The following is a 6916-nucleotide window of genomic DNA, read 5'->3' as shown; positions in this document are numbered from 1 at the left end:
GGCACGCATTAGCTGCCCTCTCTCGCTCACTCTCCCTTTCTCTATCCATTTACATAATCGGTTAATTCGTAAGTAAACTCTTTTTCTGCATTTAGCCTCAGTTTCTATCAGTTTCATGTGCCGACTGCATTGCAGCTGCACTTGCTGCTGATTAGCATCGCCAACCAATTGTCTGCAGTTGTCTCCCTCTCTCTGTCCCTCTTTCTCCCTCCCTCCCTCCCTCTCTCTCCCTCTCTCTCTCTCTCGCTGGCAATTCCTTGTGACATTCATCATTTGTCAGTCGTTTTTTGTTGCAATTTATCAAGATTTAACTTATGCCCGCTCAAAGCTGAAGCCATTGTCCTTTGATTCGCCACTGAGAGCGAAGCCTCTGACAAGGGTTTGTCCTTGAAAACTATAATGAGAATTTGTTAGCCCAAGTGGGCTGTCGCATTATGCATTCAAATTGTGTTAACTACTCTGAACTTTTTCATCAAAATAAAGAGAACTCAGGAACTTGGTCTCTGAGTAAAAATTAACTGAGCCAAGTCCAGGCGAGATGAATAAATAGGTAAAACTTTCTTATACTGGGGAATAAATTCTTAAATGCATAGTTGAGATTGCTCAATTTAGAATGAGAATCAAGGAAAATGTGTCAAATGTGGGCTTGATTTAGTCAATCTAAACATAACTTGCCTTTGGCACCAAAAACTGAGTTTTATGCAAATTTGTTGAGCCACAAATGCCCTCCAGGGTATTCCTGCTGCCTTTTATGCAGACCTACACTCAAATTCATAAAGGGAAGGACATTTGGTTTAGCATTTTTTGACATTTTCAGTTCTATTTGACATCTAGCTCATCTAGATACGTTTTGAACTTTTTCAAATTGACTTTACTTGAGACCTATGATATATATTGATATATTATGATATATTATAAGCTAGTAAATTACAAGTGCTAATTATATTAAATATACATAGACAAACTTGCCAATGTTTATAAGTAAGTATATAAATTTTTACATATGTTATGGAAACTCAAGCTCAAGAATCTAAATATATATATGAAAATATATAATATGAATCGATCATCTGTTCAAGTTATATGTATATAATATGTGTGTTGTGTTTGAAATATATAATTTATATAATTTATCGATTATATGGAATGCATTGTGATACCATCATGGCTGACATTAAAACTGAGATATTCCCAAAAGTCAGTGCGATACACATCAACGCTGTCATCGATGTTCCACAACTTGTCAGGGCAACTCTTAGTGACGTCTCAATGGGTTGTCGAACTCAGTCAGAGAAGCCACAGAAGATTCCCGTTCTGCACAATGGCTCGTGGCTGTTCATTCAAGCAATTCACAAAAAAATGTCAAGCTTTTTTGCTGTGCTTCGTACCACGGAATCCGTTTGCTGCCAGATAATAGATGGATGATATACGATTCTTGCTTCTTCTCTTCTGCTGCCCCTGCTATCCACACAAACTTATTTATAACTTTAATATAACTTTTTGTTTACCTATGCCTCTGTTCATTGTGTAACGACACATTATGTCTATGCCAAACTTACGTATATACTGTATGATATACGTGCCTATCTCGCATACATATCATAGGCAAATAATTCATTAAGCTCTCGCTGTTTGTTTATAAACCACGCCATTCATTCAACTATGAATTGGATTCAGTTCGAGTAGAAGTCAAACCAAGGGTAAAGCGCGATATTAGGAATTTGTGTGGAATGCCTGCCTTATATTTCATAATGTTTACTTAGTATATTCACACACACACACTTGTACACTCCACTCACACACGTACGTAAACTTTGGAAAATGTAGAGCTCAGAACTACTTAAAGAGCTTAATTTGGCTGAGAGTTTTACGAAAGTGTACTTAAAACTGCAATTACATATATATATATATATATATATATATATATATATATATATATATTTAGAGAGATATGGGGAGAGAGAGAGAGAGGGAGTGAGAGAGATGCAATTTTATAAATTTGGCCACGTAAAGGCAATTACGTATTGCTGAAACGCAGTGAAAATGTGTGGAAAATGGTGGAAAAAACTGAAGCTTAAGGCCACAAAACACAGATCGATAAGGCCAGCAGCAGCAGCAACAGCAGCAGCTGAAGAAGCAGCAGTAGTAGTAGCAGCAGCAGAAGCAGAAGCAGGTGCAACCGTAAGGTAAATCAAGGTGTGCCACAGCAGGTGTGCGTGTGAGCCACGACTTAAGCATCAGCACATAGCACAACTAAATACATAACTGTATAAATATATATGCATGTATGTATTGAGGTAAAAATTATATAGCACAGACGTCGGCGCCGACGTCGACGTCGCCAGAGTCGGGCTAACGTACTTTGGCTTGTCGGAAAGTGGTTGAAAACAAGGTTATTTCTGCCAACGGCGAAGACATGTGCCGTGGGCGTGGGCGTGGGCGTGGGCGGGAGCGTGGATGTGGGTCGCCTGCAGCATTGCCAAAAGCAGCTGCAGAGAAATGAACACAAAACACGCAACTGAAGCTAGAGCAAAGGCAGATTTATAGAAAGCAGACGGAAGCAGAAAGCAGCTCCTTTAACTGCACACAATGGACTAAAGGCGAGCAGAGCTGCGGCCATTTAAGCTGCCAGCTAAATGCTTCGAAGGACAGCTACACTCAACAAAAGTGCGTGGTAAATGAAGTTTCTGAAATTGGAATCAGAGAAGGGAAAACTGAAATGAATGCTATCGAAGAAGTCCGACTATAAAGCAACCTAAAGAAGCTTCCCCTATCATATCATATATGCTTGATCTAAAAGATGAGCTCCACTAGAGCACAGTGACCACATCCCAGATGAGCGGCAGCCGAGGTGAGATGAGAATGTAGAGTCGGTGGGCATAAAACATTTGCTCATCTGCAGTCCGGCACATTCATCGTACTTACCTAAAAAGAAGAATCATATTCTTAATGATCATCACCTTAATGCCAGTTATAAAATTGACTAATCATGAACCATTCTAATGATTATTAACTTAATGATAATAATGCATAACAATCATTACTCTAATATAGAACAGAATTTTACCACTATAATTATTGTTAACAAATAATTCTTACAAAACAATATCCTTAACTCTTTTAATTAGACTTAATATACTTAATATTAATAGCTAATTTATTTACTATTATTTCCTATACTCACGCAGAAGAAGAAGAAGAGCAGCCAACAGGTCGCCAACAGGCCAGGAATGCAACTGAAGCAGGGCTGCTGCACACCTGCCTTTATATAGAGAGCAACAGCTCAAGCTCCAACTCAAACTCAGACTCCGACATCAGCAAGCAACCCGAACTCTTGAGCCTTTCTCTGGGCTAGACTTAACGCTCGATCAGCCGACGACATATTTGAGAGCTGCTCTACGAAGCTTCCTAGCTGAGCATCTTGAGCTCTTCTTCTGCCCATTCCACAGCTATGCCTATAGACTTAACGAATGATGCAGACAAACTATCGAAAAGAGACGCAGTTAAAGAGACAAACAGTCGGGCGATAGTTATGTTATTTGGACACACATATAGACATACATATACGTATATATCTGGCCTGCTGGACAGTGAGAAACCAATAGATAAAGAGATAAGACATAGACTGAGACAATTTTCGAGGCAGATAGGCAACAGTTAGACAGACAGTCAGATATATACAGACACAGTTAGAGAGATGATGAGAGAGATGTATGTTAACACGTAACATTTTCAACATTGGCTCTACATTCAGTGTAGAATCGCTGTAGATGAGGAGAGAATAGCATCGCTCTGCCTCGCACTCAAAAAGCTAATTCAATTCTAATTCGCAGCTAATTGTGGACCCAAAAAGGATTTTGTCGAGCAATTAGGTAAGTGCAAATGGGTCTTCGGGTTGACATTTGTGTCAGTTGTGAGCTAGCGACCTGCTGTAATTAATATTTTATTTTATGCATGACAAACAGAAATTTGAGTCAAGTCACCTTAAATTGGAGCCCTTTTCAAATGCCTTCAGTGTGAGACAATGGAAGAGGAAGCATTTCTAATCGAGTATGCTTAAAGCTAAAACCGAGCTCTGCATGGGAGTTATGCTAGGCATATTACGCTTGGCAAGCAATGTGTCTTCTTGTAATTAGATGACGGCTTTCTGCGGGGCATCTGTTCGAACGTTGGCGAACCGTAAAACAGACAAACACCACCCACAACAGCCAACGGCCCTCCGCACATTAAATATATGTATATACACGCAGCACCACACAACCACCAACCACCAGTAACAACAACATCAACAACAACAACAAAAGCAACACTTGTAAAATTTCACGCTGTGCTTTGGCTTGTTTGTGTCGTTGTGGCCAAGGTAGAAAAGTGCCTTCGCCTTCCCCGCCTCCTCCTCCTCCTCCTTCTTTTCCTCCTGCTATATGCCTACAATCTATTGATTTTTTATAAATTTGTGATACCTCTGCGAGTGTGCTTGCCTTTCGAAATATAAACTAACCATCCACTGACTTAATTGGATTGAAACTGAAGCTGAAACTGAAACTGAAACTGAAATGTGGTTCGTGTCTGAAGACTGATTTAAATTATAATTTTCCTATAAAATATATTTATCTATGTACAATATGAGCGCACTCTGTTGTTGGCATAAAAGCCTGATGGCTTCATCCTGTCTGTTGATCCTGTCTGCTGTGATATTGACAGCCGGATAGACAGCGGTTGCCAGGCAAACAGACTCTCTGAGCTCCTCTGTTCACAGCATATGACAGTCCTTTCTGCGTGCCCCCCTGGAGTGCAGCTGCAAGTGATTTTTAATGCTTTGACATTCAACTGACTTCACTTGATGCTAAAAAGTGACAGATACCTCTGAGAGTGGCACTCAGGCACAGACTGACAGACATTTAGCTGAATTTTCCACTGATTAAGGTTGCAAAAGTAAGGTGTAGTCTGAGTAGGGCCTATTTAAAATAGACTTGAATAAGAGTTAAGTGTGACTACACTTGAAATGGATAGTTATCCGAATATGGAAGAAAGAGTATTCCATCTGGAATACATTTCATTCCAGGTATATAATATTTTAGCATAAATTCATGAATTTATGAAGAGTAATGTGTAAACAATGATTACATTGCATAGATTACAGCCGCTCGTGTTTCTCTAAATACATGAAATGGATACTCAAAATAGACTGTTTGATAATAAATACATTCGTTTCACAGAATGTTACAGTATAATGAATTCCCCTCTGGCTTGCAGGCTGCGCGTTTCATCTACGAGAGATATTTATACGCCTCTCAAGTTTCTATGCTCAGCCAAAGGTAACCTTGGGCAGAGCTATCTTTGGCCAGTCGCTGGGCTTAAGTTGAGGTTCTTCGTGTTCAAAGCAGCTGCAAAGATTACGCAAGAGCAACACGAGCTGCGGCTCTTTAGCTGGAGAGGCGAGGGGCGTGCGGAAGGGCGAAGGATGAAGGTTGGACTGTAATTTGCAACGGATTGGAATTGAATTACAACAGCAGAGCTGCGTGGGATGTGTATGGAGGCGCACTTTAAGCGTGGCTAATAAATTGATTAAGGCCACTAAAGCCAAAGGTCAATAAGCATTTAAATTAATCGAGCTGGAGTGTAAGTACTGTACAGGAAAGTGGGAAACATCGTTTGCAATTTTAGAGCACTCAAATGCCAATAAGCAGCTCGTAATGCATAAAGTGTATAAATAAATATAGTATATATGTATGTATATAATGGAATCATCGCAAACAGAATAACAGAATAATATCAATAAAATTAAAATAAATAAATTAAGCTTGACGTTTGCGCAGCCAACCAAGAGGCGAGCCCGTGTGAGAGAGAGTGAGCGAGCGAGCGAGTGAGTTGGAGTGGAAAGCGAACGAGACAGCGCAGTCCAGTGAGGGTGAGGGAGATGCAGCATAAACTAAAATCAAATAAGACAAAACAACAAAGGCAAACGAGCAATGGGCAAGCAGTAAAACGGAACAACAAATATCTATTGAGAAACTTCTCTATAAATGCGTGAGTGTGTGTGTGTGTGTGTGTGTGTTTGTGTGATTGTCACATGAGTGGTGGAATTTTTAAGACCCACGGGAGCATCGAAGTCAAAATGGCCGCCAAAAGTGTTGAGCTGTGTAAGCGAGCCAGAGCGAGCAAGCAGGAGGAAGAGGCGAAGAGGCAACGACGAAAATTGGCCACAAACCGTTGCTGGAGCAAGCGAGAAAGCGGGAGGCAGGGAAGCGGTTGGGCGAAAGGGTAATATACGAAAAGAAAAAGTGCGATCAATAAGTATTCAAACGAGTATTTTCGTCATGGCGACAAAACAGTGACGCAGGCAAAGCTTGCAAATTAATTGCGATGTGTGTGGGTAGATAGTTGTGTGTGTGTGTGTATGTGTAAATGCGAAATGCTTTTATAGCCGTGAGTGTGTGTGTTTCGATGTTAATTATTACAACGCGACAAACACTTGGCTACATGAAACTCGGTGAGTGCGTGACGCCTTTTGTTTATACTCTGCATGTGTGCGTGTGTGTGTGTGTGTCAAATCGAAAAATGCAACTTTTGACATTTCGATGACCTTACTTAAGTTAACAGCAACAACAACAGCAGCAGCAACAATAACAGCAATTTGCTGTCCCTGCTAAAAATGTGTAACCTAAATTCTCAATACTGGGTTCATGTTCATGTTGCTGTGAAGAATATACGGTTATTTTTTTCATTCTTCCTCTTGTTTGTGTTTGCAAACCATTAACGTGTGTTCCGTTGCCATTTCGTTCCACTTCGGCTTCCCTTCTCTGGCGCTGCTGAGCAACTTTCTCGTTTCAGCTGCTGTCGGGCGCGCAGCCTGTCATTTCATTCAAACATGGCCGCGTGGGTGTGGCCTTGCCACCAATACAAACGAACACTCGCA

Source organism: Drosophila mojavensis, unplaced genomic scaffold, assembly GCF_018153725.1.
Source record: "Drosophila mojavensis isolate 15081-1352.22 unplaced genomic scaffold, ASM1815372v1 contig_231, whole genome shotgun sequence".
Lineage (NCBI taxonomy): Eukaryota > Metazoa > Arthropoda > Insecta > Diptera > Drosophilidae > Drosophila > Drosophila mojavensis.
This window is presented reverse-complemented; position numbering follows the sequence as displayed.